Here is a 21640-nt window from a genome sequence, read left to right as displayed (position 1 = left end):
CTCTTGATTAGAGAGGAAGTTAGCCAAAACCCTCCTGCTGATAACAAACAAACACAGAATCTGCTCTATAAAAAGCGGACCCCCCCCCTTTTATTAAATAAATAATTCAGCCTCCAAACAAAATTGTGATTTATTTTTCCTGTCTTTGTTTTATATTTTGTCCTTTCCATCAGCATGCGTAACAGACCCAGAGCCTAAAAGCCTTCATTATACTCAGCAGCTTTGCCCCACACTGTATTGTATGATCCTATACATTATGATTATGATTCCAGGAATACAGCAAGCACCAGTCCTTGATTCAAAGCAGAGGAACGTGACAGAGGACCTGCTTCTTATTCTGTTCCGCAGCGTAGATAGAACCAGATTGATGTAGATGGGTCCATACTTACATGAATGTCATGTTCCCCATTTGCATCAGCGCAGACAGAACCCTGGTAATATTAGAGTCAAATTATTTGCCATCCTGCTCTTAATTTATCCCAGTCGACAAGAAGGACGGCCTCTCCTCCTGCAGCCGCAGCATCCCACCCAGGAGGAGGAGGAGAAACCCAGACAGACTGCATACAGGTGTGGGACAGAGCTAAGCTAACAGCTAGGCTAGGCCTGGTTATATCAGTGTTGTAATGGTTTTTCTAGGGTCTAACAAAATATTCAGGCCTGGCTGGTGGATGTCAAAGTCACAATAGGGGAACTTGTGCTGGCACTCAGTCCAGGAATCATGTTGTTCATGTGAAATGTTGAATATAATGCAGAACAATGTGAAGCTGTCCTCATTTTCTATCATTAGGGCAATTTAAATCCCTAATTTGATCTCATTTTACCCCCAACTGTTCTTGTTTTTAGTCGATTTTGCTATTAATTTAAAATTGTTTTGATCTTGATCTTGAATCTATTACTCTCTTTATTTCATCATTCATTTTCCTAGATATGCTATTTGTGTATCCTGTATGTATTAGAATGTATTTTTATACTATATTGTAAATAAGGTTTCTCATTTCTGAGTAAAGGTTAATGAATGAATAATGAATACTTCTTATGATTTATATGAAGATCCAAAGGCATCCTTGCACTTGTGGCAATAATATGTAAACATGAGCACAAATACCCCTGCTGCTGATAGTTGTTAGGTTGTGCTATATGTTTCCTGAGGAGCTCTGACAGCATGGAAATTGGAAAGTTTCAATTATAATGTGCGAGGCAGTAACAGTTCTTTCTGTTACTCGTCTGCGAATTAAAAACTTTCTCTCACAGTTTGCGCAACACAAACAATCAGTCTTCCTGTGCCCGGCCCCTAAAGGCTACCTAAAAGCCTGTCTCACCACCATCATGCAACATGTCCAACCCCCCGTGTTATTTTATTACATTTCTTACTCCTGTGCTTCTCTCTGTTTCTCTCTTCTACACGAGCACACAAACAAAAGATTTTCCTCTCTGACATATACTTTCATATTTTTTTTGTGTGTCAACACCACTTCACATTATCAGTGCTCACACAGGTGGGACAAGTAGTGCAAATTAATTGGAGCCTTCGCAGCTTAGTTCATGAACACTATTGTACTCGCAGGCAGTTTGCCTTCCCGTGACATGAAACGAAGGTGTGTAACTTTAATCATTGCTTTTTATTTCTGACGGTTTTAACCTGGTTTCTGTATTTTAACAATTGTGTGTTGTAGTTTAATGTGATTTTACGGATGCAAAGTTGGTGTTTGCCCTGACGAGCAGCTTGTGTCTTTGCATTTCAATGTTGCTTTTTTTTATTTTTATTTTTTATTTGTCTCAACAGGGAGACTCTTTCCTCACTAGTCAGCAAGGGAATAGGAACAGAATGAACACTGTCTAACTGTAATAATCTACTTATTTACAATGTTCTGGTCATGGGGATGTTACATTTTCTGGAATAGACCAACATGAAGGACAATTTGCTTTTCCAACATTCATAATATATTATAAAGTAAACAAAATCCATTGCTGCACCTGTAATGTTAGTGTATTTACATAATGCATAAAAGCTAAGGTGATAGAAAGACAGATTGGTATTTGATGCTTTATACTGTATATGTATAGGACAGTGGCTTGTGCTGTAGTAGAGTGAATTTACATAATTCCTTACAAATAGCCTTACACCATCTCTATCAGTCACACATACTGTACAAACACACAAACACACATATACATTGACTCACTCATTGTCACTCACTCTCACCCTCGCAGTTGCTCATTTGCCCTGACTCATATTATTGTGCTGCTATGTGAAATGCCTGGTGCAGTGAAAATGGAAAGCGGAGTATTTGGCGAGGTTGGAAGGGGAAACTACCCTCAATGGGCTTTGAATTGCCAAGGTCCTGAATAAGCATTGTAATACGGGCTTGCAGGCAGCAACCAAATGTGCAAGGAATTGGATGTGGCATTACTGACATCTGGTTTTATCCTCGCAAATGCATAACCCACACAAATACAGACTCAAAATCCAACCATCATACACACTAATAACATCCTCTCATACTGTAAAGGATATTGTTCAGTGACTGCACAGGGTTTAGGAGAGGGTGGTCATTTTTTCCCTTCTGCAGAATGACATCCTTGTATAAAAAGCGATTAAAATGTCAGACGGTTCAAAATGGTGATGTTGCGAAGGCGCCACTGAAACCACCTGGATAATGACTGTCATCAAGATCACAAAGATCTGTTTGAGACGGCAGCAGTGTACCAGGAGGCAAGCTTTGTGATGGTTATGAATGACAAAGTATGCACAGTGAGTTGCTGACAACCCAGGAACAATAATCACTGTAGAGAAAAATCTTCAATATTGTAAAATGGCAACATTTACACAGTAGCTTGATTGAAGAAGCCATAAAAGAGACCTAACCCGGTTGGGGTTACTAATCTTAGGCTAGTGTTGTAGGTACTGAAATCATCAACTAATTGGGGATACACTGTCTGTTGTGTAATGAAGAGTAAATACTTCAATAGACCTTCTGGTAAGTGACATTAACAACAATCTATCTCCAGTTTCAGTGCAAAAAGAAGGAGGTTATTCATACCAATTGTAGCAAATTGGACTAGCTGTGTTAGGCCAGTGGTCATATGAGCAACACTTTGTCTTCAGTGGTTTAGATTTCCCACAAAGCAATTGGCAGGTCATTGCTGTCTCACTGCTACTCAGACTGCAAGAAAGAACTGCAAAGAAAAATGACGATCCCATGCCACTTGCACACACTGCTTTGGGCGGACTATCATTCCCATTAAACTAATAACAGTTAGCTTCTTATCTCACAATGTCTTGGCAAAGTCACTTCCACCCTTGAACAAAACACAATGTCTTTGAATGCTGGGGCTTAATCTATCACTGAGGGCCCAAATGAGACTGTATAATCCTCTGCAATTTGCCTTCTTGTATTCTATATTATCACTGATTTCTACCGCGTTTTTAGTACACAATTCCTCATTTCGGGGACACTGATGCTGCCCTTCAACTTCTTGAGTAGGCAGGATTTAATTATTTTCTCCTCTTACTGCTCAAACAACAAAACAATTGCATTTTGAAGGTAATGCAGGTCTTTTAACCACATAAAACCCTTTTAAATTATAAAATTAAATGTGACTGTTTAATAATCTGGCATGGAAATTTAAAGCTGAATTAAACATCTGAGCCACTGGAGATCAGAGGCTAGGCTTCAGGTAATCTTTTAAAGCTTCCTCAATGGACATTGTCCATTGAAATGTCCCCATATGGTAGATCACCCCTCAATCTCATGGATTAATTTGCATTTCCAGGTCTATTTTGGTGATACTAAACCAGGTTTGAAGTGTCCAGTATCTGCGCTTAATCATTCTTAGTATATGGTGCATATCTTATATGGATTGGTACTGTACTGTTGTTCTCTCTGGCAGGAAGTGGAAGATGAGATTTTTATTCCTGGAGAAAAAAAGTTAGATGACATATGGCAAAATATCAAACACTAGAAATATAAGACAAAGTATCATCTGCATATGTGTGGCGGCCTGGGAAAACCCGTCGGAAGTCGCTGACGTTTTATTGTGGTAGAGTGGGTAGAAAAGTACTATTTCCACAGATTTGATATTTTGTGTGATTCTGGTACTTTAAACTCCCTACCACATCGTGATGAATAAACATTTTAATAAAACAAAATGGAAAGTAATTATTTGTATGTTTTTGTGGAGAATAGCCTACAAAGCATTTCATTTTCAGCTGAGCTGCAGCAGTAGCACGAGAGGAGAGGAAGTCCCTTGTTGTCTTAGAGGTACCATTCAAGGACCCTCAGAAAGCAGAGAATCACGCAATTCAAATGCTTTTTTACAGCTCATCTCAATCATAAAAGGTTCAGAAGTTATTTAATGTTTTGTAGTTAAAGCCATTTTTCTCACTTTTCAGTTATTGGGTCATAATAGAAAGAATGCCCATAACTTTTGATCTGAAAGGTCTATCTCAGTTATTCAAACAGTTATGAATAGCTGATAACTTCTAGTGTATGGAAATAAAAAATGAAAAATGTCAACGAGCACTTAAGCGGTTCTAATGACTTGCAGTGACCCCAAACCTTATTAACAGTTCAACTTACAGTTGGGTTTCCTCAGTGTACAGACATTTCAGGATCTTTTTTCTCTAAAACTCAACTCCACTTAAACTTCAATTCTTATGGGAGGTGTCAACCTTAACAGAGTAATTCAGCAGCTCAGGCAAAATGGTTCCAATTATAATCAACAAAAGCTGACAGTTCCTAGGGGAGTGTCATCTCAAACAAGAAATCTCACTGTTGGCATTGATTCTTGACGGTGTTTCAACTTTTGTAGACTATTTTTGCAGATTATTAGCATAACTAACTATTAGCATAAATGACAAAGATGCACAGTTAAATGAGTTGAACAATAGCGTTATTTGTTCTTCTGTCAGACTGAGAGTTGGAGGAGTGTGACTTAAAAAAAAAGATTTATGACATGATTTACTTGTAAAGGTACAGTGGATAAAAAATTAATAAATAAAAGTTTATTTTTACACAAGCTGTGTCTGAGAAATGTTGTTCACACAGACAGCCAAATGTTTCTATTTATTCTCATACAATTTAAGTTGTGTTTATATATAAATCCCTTTATAACCATGAGGATACGTCTGCAACCTCTGAAAATGGCATGATGGACATGGATAGATAATGAATACTTCATTTTACAGTGACCAACATATAGTGGGTTCTCGCCACTGCTTGGTCAAGAATTTCATTGTCAGGGAAACTCACCTTTCCACTGCACAAATGACAATAAACACTTTTGACTTGACTTGATGTGCACGATTCTATATGTCTACATGTCCAAAACCAATGTACAAATGGTTAACAACGGCAGTGGCTCAGGCAGTAGAGCGGGTCGTCCAATAATCAGAGGGTTGGCGGTTCGAATCCCGCTCTCTCCCAGTCTCTGTCGTAGTGTCCTTGGGCAAGACACCTAACCCAACTTGCCTTGTGTGCATGGGTATGAATGATCATGGTGGTGGTCGGAGGGGCCGTTTGGCGCGAAATGGCAGCCACGCTTCCGTCAGTCTGCCCCAGGGCAGCTGTGGCTACACACGTAGTTTACCACCACCGGTGTGAATGTGGTATGAACGAATAATGGTTACTGTACGCGCTTTGGGTATCGGGTAACGGTAGAAAAGCGCTATATAAATGTAATCCATTATTATTATTATTATAACAAAAAAATCTGTCTCACTGTGAATTTGCACATATTCTGAAGTTGGTTGATCACCTTCACCTGTATGGTGAAGGTGTCAACATCACTGCAGGAAGTATAAATACCTAAATAAATAAAATCAAGATCTAAAGAAATGAATTCTAAAGGAGCCACCTTGAGAGTACAGACATACTTCTAAAGTGGTGTTTTCACCATTTGATGTCAGTTATATAAAAGTCTCTTCCAATAAAAAACAAAATCAATATTCTATTTTAAAAAGCCATTTGAGTTTTATCAACAAGACAAATATGACAAATGTATTTCCCTATAGACAAGCTATTACGCGTGGCACTTTGGCCTGAGACCCCCGCAGATATTCTTCTCATGGCCTCTGAAACAATGGCCCCATTTTTATTTCTTTATTCCCCCCCCCCCCCCCCCCCCCCCCCCCCCCCCCCCCATCTGCAGGGCACCATCCATCGCCGGGGCCACTCGCCTGTCATCTCGCCGCACAGACAATGGCTTCCTGACATGTGAGCTACTTGTAAAAGATGTTGCCACCCCTTGATCTCTGTGCAATACAGACCTACACACACACACACACACAACAGACACAAAACTGTGCACAGACAAACGTGCAAACAACATCAGCACACACAACAACACACACATACGCACAGAGAAATCTAATCTGGCCCCTGAATCAAATCCCATCCTTTTGTTTTTCAGGCAGGGAAGGAGTGCTATTGGAAGTAGTGTACACTGGTAAAGTAATCACTATTTTCAAGCGGTTTTGGGGTCACCCCCACTCTGCACCAACACTGCACCATTCCAAAGGGCAGCCGATTTCAATCACTTTATGGCTGCCACCATGGCTTTAGTAAATTGTTGACAGCCAAATCCATGTCAATCCGTTGAGTGATTGCATGCTGCGAAAGGTCTAATCTCATTTTCTCTTTAGCTTCTGACTGCCTGTAAATGAACAGACAGAGAGTTTGGGTCTTCAGTGTATTTCCCCCTATATGATGCCGTGTCTCATAATACTGCAAGTGCATTTCATAAGCTGAAAATGAGGTAACAGCAGTAAGGGAAGTTATCAATCATCATTAATGCCTCCAAAGCTGTAGGGACCTTAAATACAATGCTAAGTGTAATAGTAAAAAGCCACTCGTTGCGAAAGAGTGTCACCTCTTTTCGACTGATACATGCGCGGACGGCTCTTGATGCGGTCGCTTCTGCATTTCACAAAGACTTCTTATGAAGATGTAGATGCCGGTGTTCATGGATTTTGCTGATGTCACATACATGAAAATGCTTACAAGCCCGGTGCCTCTGGCTTATTTTCCAGTGCCTGCACTCTTAATGCTATTCATGCATTCAATATTGTCACTAAAAGGCATGAGTCATGGAAAAATTATGGGGCAATTTATATGAGCTGCATTGCTTAAGAAAGAGACATAAAATGGGTCTCTTCATGTAAAAATGCAAACTGGTGAATTCCAAGGAAAACGCCCAATAATTATTGTATAATATGACTGATAACACTGACACCTGCCTCAAACGTTCTCCTATTTATTGTGTCCTGGAAGTGAATGAGTAGTTATGGTGACTTTTTTAAAAATTAAAAAAAAAAAAAAATCTATTTCATAACAACTTTTGATAAATATTGTGAAGGAAAGGAGAAAAGGATACCCCCGAAATCTTTTAGTAATGGTGTGCAAATAACCTGCCTATTCAGCCACATTTACAGCTGCCCCAGGGGAACCCTGCCACTGTCTACTTTGTGATTCTTTGCTTTTATGGAACATACATTCACTCAACCTATTCATTTGGCATCTATCAGTCCATACAATCTCACTATGTATACCTACAATATAAAGTAATGAACTGATGCATAAATATCATGGCTTTGTGCAAATGCAAAGTCCTATCATGCTATTATGATGCCAAATCAAAGTTACACCCTCCTCTGTTGAACATGACAAACTGTCTTCAACACACTGAAACTGTTTGTCATTTACTGCACATTAGAGATCCACTGGGGCATCAAAAATCCATTACTTTTTTAAAATGATTTGTTTTCGTAGCAGAACATTTTCATACTAAGCAAATGACAGACAGCTTACTTTTTAATCCCTCACACATTTCACAGTGAAAACGTCTGAGCTTGCACAACGTTAATGGCTTGTATCTGATGCCTCATTTGAACAAGGTGACGACTCGGACTGAGAATATTCACACTTACATTTCATGTATTGGGGGTTAGCACCATGAACTCTGCTCCCTTGATATAATCTACAGTAGATGTAGCCACTGTTTTTTATGGCTTTGCACTGGAGACAGTTTTCACCAAGGCAGTATGAGTTCAGGCTGTCAGTCCACTTGTTTGTTCATAAGCTCAAATATGAATTTAACTGCTGTGTATTAGCTGTGTTTTGATTCTATTGTCTTTCCTTGAATACATTGCTGAATAAAGCACCCGGGACTCATAGTTAAGCTGGCAGTAACAATAATATAGCAGCAAACAACAGTCTTCTATGTGAAAACATGGTGCAATAATGGCATCTTAAGCAGAGAAAGTAACAGACAGTCACACGTGTCTCTGTTCTCTGTTTTACATATACTGGCTTGAATCTCAGTCAGGCCCTGGACTATCAAAACATGTAAAAGGTTTTATTTTATTCTATATCAATTTTTTCCATTATTGGCTCAGTCAGTGTGATCTACAGTTCCCAAGAGGCTTGAAAATTAAAGGTCATACTGTAGCTACAACTTTCATCAAAATGTTTTTCAAAAATCGTAGAAATGGCGTTGTCAGAGACATTGACCGCTCCACTGCTGTTTGACGCGGAGATAGCTTGTATTAACCTGGTCGCTTCACTGTAGCAGTATGGGTTAAGCGAGCGAGAAGTCAGCTGGCTAATGTTACGGTTGGGGCGTGCACTACGCGAGAGAGACAGCCGTCTCATTGTTAGGAAATATAGCCCTGCCGTGCTGACGTGAGCGATGATTGCATTCGCCGTTGTAGCCACCGGCTCGGCGGTGACAATCATCACTCGTCAGCCGGTGAGCACGCTGAGCCGGACCGACCGAGGGAGTAACGCGATGTCGGCTAGCAACAGGCGGGGCTAACTGCGCGGTTGCTAACTCCGTGGGGAGTGTGTTGTGTGAGTGCTTGTGTAACCGTGACCGGGGGACCTTGTATACCGGGCCCGCTACGGGGATGTAACAGTGGAGCATAAGTTACCGGCGGACGGTGGCCCATTGGGCAGTGCAGCGGGGACTACACCGGACGGGGCTGGGAGGGGAGGATTTAGCCCTTTTAGTGGAGTAGCTATATGTTTTAATGAAAACATTTCATCCACAGAACAGATACACTCAGTGGAATTATTATATATCATTGTTATAAAAATAACAGGTTCAATCACTGATGAAGTAAAAAAAAAAACAGACATTAACTATGTGATGGCATTCGTCAGTCAGCTGTTTAGTTAGCGATCTAGACATGTTTTACAAAGAGATTGTTACAGTGACTAATGGCGTTATATAGGCACACAGAAAGGATTTATGATTTAATAATTAATATACCACGAAAGACTCCTCGCTTGACATCTCTCGTTTTCAGTCCACTTCCGGTATTTGGCGTACCTGGCAACCAGTACAATTGAAGGTTGGAGCGAGAGTGGGTGAGTGTGAGTGCGACACCTATTGGCCGTGAGGAATTAAACTTGTAGCTAACCCCTGTAAAACCCAACCGGGCCCGACGTGATCCATGAGTGTTGATGCCCAGACCTGAAGTGGTCCGAATCCAGACAAAAAGTGCCTGGCCTGATGCGTCATTATTGCGTTCTAATACAGACACACACTATAGCCTACCACTTTAATAATAGTGATGATGACATGATGGTAAAACTAATTTCCTACTCAACCAATGACATGATGAAACTTAAATGAAATACCAAATCATACAGGCAGGCATGAGCACTGTGTAGAATTCAGTGCATTTCACAATAAATCATTTAAGTATTAGTCATTCAAGTAAAAGGCGAGTCTCAAATCGACGCTGGTCTCCTATACTGGGCCGGTTCTGGCCTCCCGTTTGATCAGTTTCTAAGCTGCTTAATTCGTGCTAGAGTTCTCAATGGGTCTGAAAATTATAACCCAACCCTGTCTGATACGCGGTTGTTGAAGCCCGGCCTCGACGTGGCCCAACTCACAAGCATTATTTCTTGGCCCGAACACAGACAAAAAAAGAAAGCAAGCCCATGGTACGACCTGACCCAAGTCATTTGTATATATTTTTGACCCGAACCCGGCCCAGCCTGTTGAGAACTCCAACTGACCCAAGGAGCCGAAGCCTATACGGCCAGAGCATACAGTTATTTATTCAACTTCTAAATTAATGTGTGCTCCTGAGCTGGCTCTTTCCTTCTATTCTTACAGATTTTACAGTATTTTCCATCTTTGCTGAGCATAAGATTTGTAAAAAAAAAAAAAAAAAATGTAATCAAAGTCAGTCCGACACCTGTCTCAAATAAAACCCTGGATTTCTATTTGAGAATTTACGGTAACTCCACTCCACAAGCTGCTGAAGAGCTAAAGTTTGACTCAGATTTGACACTGTTGCCTAAATGTGTAAGTGGCCTGATATCTTAATACAGGTCTGACTTATAACTGCTGTTATATTCTGAATGTACTTAGTAGATGTTGCTTGTTTGCCTCCTCATTGCCAGTACTACTGTAGCATATCACCAGTGCCTGCATGGGCTGACTGTTGTGGCTAGATTATTTTTATGTTGGCTAAAACATCACCTCATATACTCTTGTGGTTACTTTGACAAACTGTAGTTTATTTTGAAGGACTTGGTTGGTACAGTAACATGTTTCCCCTACTGTGCTCTGGTCTAAATAATCGCCCCCCTGTGTTATCAGCTGTGAGCCAATGCTGATGTCATTTTAGTCACTATTTCACTCTCTCATCCTGAGTGTGACAGTGAGCCGTCATACTGTGCAGTATTCAGCATCACACAAGAGCCAAATTCAATATTGTTTGGAGTATACTGGACCCCGTAGGGTCCTTTATTGATAATTAGTCTATTGTGCCATTGGAAATTATGCAATTAAGTAGGATTTACTCATCTGGGTTGCATCTTCATCTTTATTCAGAGAAATTATCTAAAGTCCCTGATTATTTTTCTTTTCTTTGACCTTGCTAGAAGTCTAGCATTCGCTATCTGGGTCTGGCACAGAAAAAACAAACAAAAAAAAAACACACAGTGTATGGTTTATTAATCACAATTAATCACGTGAAGACAAAATCCACAGTTCTGTCTCGTTTGATTTACAACAATACATGTTCCAGTGCAGACAACCCACTGTGATCCAAAGTCTGTCAGGATCGCAGTCAAACAGAGCTGCATCTGCCAACACTCACTGGTAATGTTTAGTACACAAACAAGTAGAATTTGAACTAAGAGCAATGGCTTCTACTTGTATAACCTTGGCAGGATTTCTCTTACACCTTTCTTATAAGAAGTGTTAAAAATACAATCTTATTGGCTGTGCTATGAACCTAAATAAATGATATATGATAATGATTTGACTTAATTTATCACCATAGAACAATTATCACCCCACTCATCCAGATCTACAGGGCAGAACAGGGGTCCTGAATAAGTACAGAACATTATTTCAGTCACAGTCCAAATGCTTGCTGACCTTAAGAACACTTACCCTCTGACTGAGAGGCAAAATCTATTCACTTCAGCTTCCTGCTGCCTTCACTGACTCAGAAACATTTGTCCAATAACCGTTGAAATCAGCTACAGGAAATAAGTTGGTAAATTAGATTCAGGAGCAGTATACTTGCATCATCTCAGAGCACAGTGAGACTTTCAGCATTTCCAACTCTTCATGTAGGCGTGCTCTCAGTTAATACATGCTGCTCAACCTAGCAGCCAATGTTAATCATCCCACCAGAAACACTACTCAAATATATTGACCTATTTGTGTCGCAATGCAAAAATTCACACGGACGACATCTGTTATTGTAACTTTTTTTTTTTTGCAGCTTTGTTCAGGTTAGAGGATAGATACAGCTATGATACAACAGCAATTTCACAGGAGCATGGAGATCGGAGATTCAGGAGAGCAAACAGGCAATAGCAAATAGAAAGCATTTAACCTCCTCAACCTGTCTACCCTGTCGAGGCAAATGGCAAATACATAAATGTTTGGGCAGATAAACACAACTGCACACATATACTGTATATACACGCACCAACCAACCAAGCAAACCATGGAGATTGTGGATACGATATATAACGCATTGCATTCAGTTTGGCCGCTGCATTGTGTCAGCAGAATCTCATTATTTCCATGCAGTTTCTGAGGCAATTATTAGGTGGAGGGAAAAGCTAGCTCTCCCATTGGGTGGCTTTATTTGTTCCAGGGTTATGGCCATTTCTCAATGTGTGGCTCCGAGCAACAGGCCAGTCCCCTCGTGGCGTATGTTTGATGTTGTTTGTGCAATGTGTGTGTGTTTGTGTGTCAGCGAATGGGTCTGGATGCTGTCGGATCATTATTAGCAGTTTCAGTGTCGAAAAAACCGATGGTGAAATGGCTGCTGGGCCTTAACGTAAGTGACTGGGGGGTCAAATGTCAAAGAGGACTCTGCTTTTCTTTCATCTGGTAATTAGAGGGAGCTGAACTAAACCACACTGAGCAGAGCTAAGCCCGAAACAATACACAGAGCTTCATTCTGACCCCCCCGCCCCCTTTTCCCCAAGCTTCTGATGTATTAATTTCCCTCCCCATTCAAAGGGCTCAATACAGTCCAGTGTCAGAAGTAGAGATAATTTTCCCTGGTAGTACTCACTCGTGGGAATGAGAATGTTACTAACAACTTAATTGTGGATTTAAAAATAAACCCCGTCCCATATTATATCACAGCATAATATACAGCTAATTGCTTGAGATATGTGTGTGTTGATGTCATTGTGAGTTCTGCTGAGATGTGGCAGCTTCTAGATTGCATCTCTTAGAAACAGTCGATGTGATCGGTGAAATGTGCTGCGTCCACACGTTCCTTATCAAGCCTGTCTCCTTGAGATGACGTTTCTGTACGACTGCATTATGTTCAGAGGCATCGTGTCTTTTGAGCGAATGAGGCTCTGTGTTTACTAACAGCTGCAGTGTAGGTGGTTGGGGGTGGAGTCCGGCCTTTGGTCAGGCTTAAACAACAAAAGCAGTTTGGTTGCATTTACATTTTTTTCAGTGTTACCCCAGAAAACCTAACATTATGTGACTGTGCATAACCATAAAATACAGTTTCATAATGCTGTGGAAGAGGATGTTATACTACAAGACTCACTATTGTGATGGAAAAGGAATACAGTATGTTGTCAGTGAACAATTTATAAACATGCATCAGTATGAATGGAGTTTCAAACTGACAAATATGGAAAAATAACATCATTATGATAAAAGATAATGTTATCCAATTGTAATTACATTTCCGATTGAATTGGATTTGCTGTTGCAGTTTTCTTAAGGAGTTTCATAATGGCCCCATGTAAAAAGATAGTAAAACATTTCCAATAGGTTCAATTCAGGGGCGGGTCTTCCATTGGGCAATCTGATTGTTTGTACAGAGCTGAGCTCTAACTACTGGGTAAGACTATAAGATATTGATGTTCACTTTGAGAATTTATTGTGTTTCTTATTCTGCTAAGACTTCTTAGAAGATAGAGTTGATTATTGATTGGTTATAATTTTAATATTGACAAGTGGAAAATGGAAAGTTCTTCCTTACAAGGTGAAAGACTGAAGAAAAAAAGTCAATTTTTTATTTATTTGTCATGTAGAGGTCCATGATGTGAAAAGGTTTGAGAATTGATTCTAAAACCTTGATTTGACTTAAAATGTGGATGTGGACTGCAGAAAAAAGCCTCAAGTCTTCAAAACATGATCTAATTGAAAACATGTAGCGGCTAGTCAAGGTGTGCGGAAGCTGCAGCTGAGCGGTTACCACATGAGACACAAACTGAAAACCTGGAGAGAAGAACAACGGCCACTGTTGTTCTTATACAATACCTGCAGAAAATGGCTGAATGATGCCTATGTTTATTCATACAGTAGATCAAGATTTCTTTCTCATCATTGAACAACAGAGAAAAGACAAAGGACTAGAGACACAAAGAGGTAAAGCAAGGTATAGGACCATGCCTGACACACACAGGTATACAGTGAGAAGCTATAATGTTCACGTGGAGTTAAGAAAAATAGGGCAGGAGAGGAATAAGGATGAGAGGACATCCAGTAAAACAAACAGGAACTACTGTAGTGGTGTATCATGTTCAGGTTGTTTTCCATTATTTTTCTTTTGTGGATTATTAATGTTTTAGGCTAAATTAGGTTAGCTTGTTCTTCTGAGTCTTTTTGCAGCACCAGAACAAATCTGTGCATTGTACCGGCATTTACATATCACTGCAGCTGGATGAAAACACAGGCCATAAAAGTTTCCTTTCAGAAAATCCTGGGGAAGAGAAGAGAAAAAAAATGTTGCAAAGTGCACTGGGTACATTTAAGAACACAAAATGTACTTTGCATTACATTTGCATAACATTGTGTACATTTTGCCTGGCTGTAGCAGTCCTAGTGATTAATCCTGCTTTTTTCACTTTTGTTGATGCATGGCAGAGTGATTCTGACATTAAGTGTATGATTTCCCCGTGAGTGTGTAGTTCTCTGAGGTTTCCTGTTCTATTGTATGACTTAAAGTAAGAGCTCAGGCAGAACATGCTCTCAAATATTAAAGCCTTCCACTGGTGGGAGGACCTCAGCCATTTTTTTTTAAAACTATTTCCTGCCTCGGATGTGCTGTTAATAATAGCAGGTTACTTCTGCTGCACAGGGAGACCTCCATGGTGCTACATTTCATTCATGGATTTATGGCTGACACTGATGAGCTGAAAGTTGATTGAAGGTTAATTACATGCCAAGGCTGAGGACGGGAGGCCATGTGACCACTCGAGCGTTTCTGCTCGAACAATTGCACCGGTGACACTCGGAGCCGTCTTAATGTTAAACCAAGTTCAACTAATCCAAGAAATGGAAAACATGCCATCCCTCCACCACAAGTGATGGATTCTCTCTTAGGTTACTATGTCAACAGAAGAACGGTGTAATGGGATGAGTGGCAGGAGATGTCAGGAAGTGAAAATGATTAGTTTAAGATCCTGAGGAAATTAATACAAGCTGACAGACAGTTCAGTTCAATATATTAGGCATCTTTTACTATGCAAAATGAAGGTGAAAAAAAGTCTGCAACACCAAAAAGCTCCAGTGCAAGAATAGATTTATTTACGTGACGTTTCGAGCGCACAGGCTCTTCCTCAGATGTTACATACGGAAATGAATGGGTGGAGATGCCATTTAAAGCCAAGTCCCATGTGATCTAACACACGCACATCAGTTGTTCATTCATACTAATCACACCAATCAATAGTAGTAGAAAAATATAAAAACCTCATAGGATTCAGGCTATACAAACCGTCATAATACATAAAAAAAACCATAAGAGGCGCCTCTTTTTAAACATGATACACAATACATAAATATGGACCAATACTCATAGGTGATTATAAAAAAATGATATATTATTGACATTGACATAAGATGTATGAGGTTTTTATGTTTTTCTACTATTGATTGGTGTGATTAATATGAATGCACCACTGGTGTGTGTGTGTGAGATCACATGATCATGGCATGGGACTTGGCTTTAAATGGCGTCTCCACCCATTCATTTTCGTATGTAACACCTGAGGAAGAGCCTGTGCGCTCGAAATGTCTTGTAAATAAATCTAGTTTTGCACTGGAGCTCTTTTCGGTGTTGCAGACTTTTTTTCAACCTCCATTTTATGTTTTTTGGTCCAGCACCCACCCAACATTGGGCTACAAGGATGTGCGTGCTTTTTTTCACTTCTATTCTTTCACTACACAAGACAACAGTTTTCTGCCAGTTTCAGTTTTCTGCCAGTTTCATTTTTGGTCAATAGAATTTGGTTGTCTGTTTATCTGCTATTTTGAGGTGCTACGTTTTATTTGCTCTACTTTTTTTATTACATTTTTGTTCAGTCAGTTAAGGATTTTCTCTTAAAACTGGTTAATGAAAGGATTGTCACTGTATTTCATGTGTATTGGTCTATTCACTACAGGGTTGGCCAACAGCAGTCACTGGTATATGGAAACACTGAAAAGCTACTTGACTCAGTTGGACAACAAGGGCCTGTTGTAAAAAACCTCCTGCCTTACCCTGACCCACTTATCCTAACATAACCGACCATGCTGCATCACTTGCCAGGTAGAAAAAAAACAAAACACACACACACATCAAGCTCCCCCTTCTCTTCATTCCACATCCAATTTTACCACACCTGTATACAGAAGAAAACCAGGACTCCAAACAAACACAATGCCATCATCACCTTTTCTTAATAGGTTTTCTCACGCTGCTTTCCTGTGTCAGATGTGCACACTCCTCTCCTCTGAGTCAGCACTTCTGCTGGTAACAACTTTAACCGCTTTCTCTCACAGGGAAGAGACTAATATTCACAAATGTCACCCCTTAAAGAAATGCAGTCATTGCGTAACCCAACCTCGTATGGAAAGATGATTGACAAGGACAGTGAGGGTCATTTTGACCTGTAATTACACTGCCTCATCAGTGTGAATAACAATTCAATGTACCGATGTTCATGGTGGGTCAATTAGATATACGTACTGTATAGTGCTATGAAAAATAATTTGCCCTCTTCCTGATTTCTTACTTTTTTGCATATATGTCACACTTAGATGTTTAAGATCATCAAACAATTTTTAATATTAGACAAAGATAACCCAATTAAACATAAAATGCAGTTTTTAAATGACAATTTCATTTATTAAGGGAAAAAAGCTATCCAAACCTACCCAGCCCTATGTGAAAAAGAAATTGCCGTGGTTCGCTGGAATCCCAAAGCTTTAGAAATGGCTTTGTAACACTCTTCAGATTGATAGATGCCAATGATTTTGTTTTTTCATCTGTTCTTGAATTTCTTTATATCACAGCAAGATGTGTTGCTCTTCGCCTCCTTCACTTTGTCAGACGATTGAAGTGATTTCTTGATTGAACAGGTCTGACAGTGACACCTGGGTGTGGACAGTGACATTGAACTCAGCTTTCCAAAAAAGTGTTTTTTCACAGTTAGTTCATGATTTAACAAGGGTGCCCCCCTTGTTAACTACATTACTTTTTCACAAAGGTCTGGGTAGGTTTGGATAGCTTTTTTTCCCTTAATCAATGAAATCATCATTTAAAAACTGCATATTTACTTGGGTTATTTTTGTCTAATATTAAAAATTGTTTGATGATCTTTACAAATAATTAAAAAAGTAAGAAATCAGGAAAGGGGCATAGGGGTATAACACAGTATAAAACCGTAACATGGTCAGTCACTGTACCTGGACCTGAAAAGGCAATCATGTAGAGGATATCATGTACCACTACACTTTTGACTAACATATCTCAATGACAAAGACTGATTAGTTTCCAGTTGTATTTCATGTGTGGTAAAAACAATGGCTGTCTGTCAGTTTTTGGATGATGACTGAAGTCAAAGACAGGCTTAATGCAGCCTTGGCAGGAGTCTTTGAATTAATGGTGAGCCAAGGCACCACAAGTAGCCAATAAACACTTGCTGCTCCCAGCTGGAGATGAGCCAGTGCCACAGGGAGGCAGTAGGATTAAAAGGTCTCCTGAACGATTGATAGGGCGAGGTGGGTACAACAAACCGTGTACAATGACACATGCTGTGTCACCCTGCACTAAACTTAGAATGCTGTGTTTTTCATCTGAAAACACAATGGTTATTATTGTGTAATAATACTTCCTCTACAAAATCAGGGCTAAATCATTTATTTATAGTAATTCACACACCTAGAAGAATCTGAATATTATAGTTGCTCACAATTTATATATATAAATATTATCTATACACACACAAGTCAGCCATAACATTATGAGACAACAAAGTGCGCTGCACTGTGTGTTGTGACAGCTTTCTATCAGAAGCAGCATGAACTTGTTCAGCATTCTGAGCAACAGTAGCTGCTGAGAGCACACGGGTCAGCCTTCTCTCCCCACATGTATCAATGAGCCTGTGGCCGCTTCACCACTGTTCCTTCCTTGGACCAACTGTTGATAGATAGATCCTGACCACTGCAGACCGGGAACAGCCCACAAGAGCTGCAGCTGCAGCACATGAGAGACCCAGTCGTCCTTGGAGAACTGGATCAAACCCTTATGCTGCCCATTTTCCCTTCTAACACTTCTTTTTTTTTTTTATTAAATTTTTCATAAGTACATATAGACAAAAACACAGACACCACACAGCAACAATAACAACAACAAAACAAAACAACAATAACGACAACAAAACCTAGACATTTCTCCACAACATCACAGAAAAGGGAGGATATACAGTGCATACAAAGTCAAATTTCAAAACAAAAAAGGTACACAAAACAAAAGAGAGAACACAAGGTCCTTCAAAATACAATCTGCGATGTCAACAGGCACCTCCGCACCTGATCCCAGATGACCCCGGTCCCAGACCCAGTGTCATTCAATGTATCTGCCACCCGCTCCATACCTAGGAGGTTCAAAAATTCAGAAACCCATTCCTCCACTGAAAAACATCCTGGTCTATGAATTTTCCAGTTTGTCAAAATCATTCGCTTCACAGCCAAGAAGGCCAAACCAGTTATCCTCCTTTGTTCCTTTGTTTTCAACTGAGCATCTCTGTGTCCCAACAGACACACAGCTGGACGTGGTATAAGCTCTACATTAATAAATCTTGAAATTAATTTACAGACTTCTGTCCAAAAACAGTTAATTATAGGACATTGCCACAACATATGAACCAGCGTTCCAACCTGTCCGCAGTTACGCCAACAAAGGTTCGAAACACTGGGATCTATCTTTTTAAGTCGAGAGGGAGTGATGTATGCTCTATGGAGAATTTTCAATTGGATTACTCTACCTCTGACTGACTTTGAAATGGCTTTGATGTCACGCCAGATGTTATCCCACTCTGCAAATGTGAATTGGACCCCCAAATCAAGTTCCCATTGAGACTGAGTTTTTATGTTAGGGTTTGTAGAGGAGTGTAGCAAAAGATTATATAAACCTGAGACTACTCCTCTACTTGATATTAAGGCTCTAAGTTTTTTATCAATCTCATAATTATAATCGAAATATTCCTTGGGGATTTTGGAAATAATTGATTTTAACTGGATATACTGGAAAAAACAATTTTTGTTTAAATCATATCTTTTTCTGAGTTCCTTCTAACACTTCAACTTTGAGGGCAACATGTTCACCTGCTGCCTAATATATCCCACCCACTAACAGGATCCATGATTAAGTGTTATTCATTGTTATTCACTCTATCTGTCAGTGCTCAAAATGTCATGCCTGCTCGGTGTATGTCTCCAGCAACTGCAACTGCTGTATCATATCATAAACCCAACTGGGTTTATTAGCACATTGATTTACAATGCTAGAGCGTTAGTCAAACACACTGCCAGGCTGTTTAAAGGGATAGTTCAACATTTGGGAAAATTGACCTTTAATTGTCGGTACAAGCTATTTTGAGAACGGCGGAGCAGAGCCGTGGGCTGCTCAGAGCTATGCTACGGAGGCTAATGGGATTTCTTGGTTTCCCTCATCAAACTCATCAAATACACAATCCAACAACTCCAAAACGCTCTGGTGGACAAGTTGTAAACTGCTCATGCACGTTCCCGTCGGGTGCAGTTTTTTGGTGGTCTCTGCATTTGCCTTATAGTTCCGTTATTATCTCATAGCGTGGTGAATGTGCAGGTCACAACTTGTCCACCAGAGTGTTTTGGAGTTATTGGATTGGGTAAGACTTTATTTTAAGGGGTCCTTGTTCCTGTGTATCTACCTAATTAATTACAGTGTAATTACCTATGTAACCGTATGTAATAACATGTACTTACATTGTAAATACATAGTGTATTTTGGTGTACTTACAGGTCCTTGTTTCACTTGTAATAAGAAATGCCAAAGTGGCCTCTCTCTGCACAAACATTTCTTATTACAAGTGTAACAAGGACCTGTAAGTACACCAAAATACACTATGTATTTACAATGTAAGTACATGTTATTACATACGGTTACATAGGTAATTACACTGTAATTAATTAGGTAGATACACAGGAACAAGGACCCCTTAAAATAAAGTGTTACCTTGGATTGTGTATTTGATGAGTTTGATGAGGGAAACCAAGAAATTCCATTAGCCTCCGTAGTGTAGCGCTGAGCAGCTCGCGGCTCTGCTCCGCTGTTCTAAAAATAGCTTGCACCGACAATTAAGGGTAACAAACCTACTCCTAGAAATATAGGGATTATGGCAATAGGCAAATTTGCCAAAGTGTTATACTATCCCTTTAAAGGACAAAAAGCTTTTCACTAGGACTTTAAACAGTTAAACTCACAGATGAAACACAGTGATAATAATTTAAATCTGCTGTATTGCTACTGCCTTATTATGATAGGCAGACCATATAAAGGATGAGGATGTTAAATATGTAAACAACATAAATGTTGTGTATTTATTAGAGCTGAATGTGATGTCCTTGTAGCCTCAGGATTAATGCAGTGAATGCCCCCTGCTTGCCTCTGCTTGGGCACCTTTAATCTTTTCTTTATTCCTTTACTGTTAGCTATCTAAGCCTAACCCTTGCAGACGTAATGGCAGGCTGAAAAAGTGGAAAATGCATTTTCAGTTTTGTTTACCGAGACTGTATTTGTCTTGTATGAAATCCAAATCTAGGAGCAAAGCTTGATGGAAACTCTGAAGTGAACCATTTCCACTTTCCAATACTCAATGTCAGTCTTGCGCTTCTGCTTATCATTTTTTGTCCCTTCCCTTTCCATTGACAAGTGTTTTGTTTGTTGTTTTCTTTAGGTTGGAGACCTATAGTTATCAGAGAGCCAAAATCTGGCCCCGTGTTTAATGTGGGTCATCAGTATGCAAATGCTACAAATTGAACACTGTGGTTCAAATTGCTTGATTCCAAATTATCAGTTTTCAAAAAAGCAGCTATTGTGGACATTCTTCTCTCTGCTGTGCTGTCAACATCATATATTTTCAAACTCATCTCGCATTACTGACTGATTCAAAGTATTCCACCTCTGAAAACACTCATATTCAAGCACAAATTTGTTGGAAAACACTGCAGCCAGAATCAAAGGAAGACCTTGCGTCTCATAAGAGCACGAATCGCCGCTCATAAATGCCTCACTGCAGGCGTCGTGACAAGCCTACGCGTCGCGGAAACAGAGGCCTTTTCACTTTTCAATCCAAAGAAATCAGTTATTACCAACGTAGATACCGGATGCAGTAGAACAGAAAGAAAATGTGATTATTAAGAGAACAAGAGGAGAAGTGGAATCAACACTATTAGCGGTGATCTTGAGAGGTGGCGAACAGTAAACGTTTGCGCTTTATCCAAGTGATGTAGTGCGATTAACAGCGTTACACATGCCAGTGGGATTTGAATTTGAAAATGATGCCTTTTTAAATGTGTCATTTATCCACCAAGCTCGCCCATTGTGTAATGCAGATGTTTATTCCCAAGGACTGTGGCTCCACACTGTGTCTACTGAAGCTTTTAATGGCTGTGCCAATTTCAAATGTGACCCTGAAAATAATCTCCACTTCTCCATGCAGAGCAGAACACATCCGGTCCTTCTCCCACCTTTAAAAACAATAGCCTTTTGCACTAGAAGAGGGTCTGAATGTGACCTTGCGGCGACATTTTTGCACAGCCCCTCGAGTCCTACTTAGCTCTTCACTTTCAAGGCTATTGACACATTGCTGTGGCA

The sequence above is a fragment of the Trachurus trachurus genome, assembly GCF_905171665.1.
Source record: "Trachurus trachurus genome assembly, chromosome: 6".
NCBI classification, from domain to species: domain Eukaryota; kingdom Metazoa; phylum Chordata; class Actinopteri; order Carangiformes; family Carangidae; genus Trachurus; species Trachurus trachurus.
The sequence above is the reverse complement of the archived record's forward strand: the minus strand, read 5'-3'. Positions refer to the sequence as shown.